General features: G+C 69.5%; 1 protein-coding gene across 1 annotated transcript in view; it reads left to right on the top strand.

Moving 5' to 3' along the window:
• AP5B1 (adaptor related protein complex 5 subunit beta 1) overlaps positions 1 to 233 on the top strand; it is a 5682-nt gene that overhangs the window by 652 nt on the left and 4797 nt on the right. The window lies entirely within an intron of this gene.

Here is a 233-nt window from a genome sequence, read left to right as displayed (position 1 = left end):
CGCGGGGCTGGCCTGGGCGGGGGGAGGGCCCTGGGGCAGCAGTGACGTCAGGGGATTCCCTCCGGGGGCGGGGCTGTTAGACGGAGAATTCCTCCAGCCCTCCCCAGTGCTTGAGGTGACGTCATAAGGACCCCCGGGGGCGGGGCGATAGCTTGCGGGGCCGGGAACAAAATTAAGTGACGTCACGGGGCGGGGCCTCTCCGCGGGGGAGTAATCCCAGTTGCAGTGGCGGG

The sequence above is a fragment of the Alligator sinensis genome, unplaced genomic scaffold (genome assembly GCF_000455745.1).
Source record: "Alligator sinensis unplaced genomic scaffold, ASM45574v1 scaffold1318_2, whole genome shotgun sequence".
NCBI classification, from domain to species: Eukaryota; Metazoa; Chordata; order Crocodylia; family Alligatoridae; genus Alligator; species Alligator sinensis.
The sequence above is the reverse complement of the archived record's forward strand: the minus strand, read 5'-3'. Positions and strand labels throughout refer to the sequence as shown.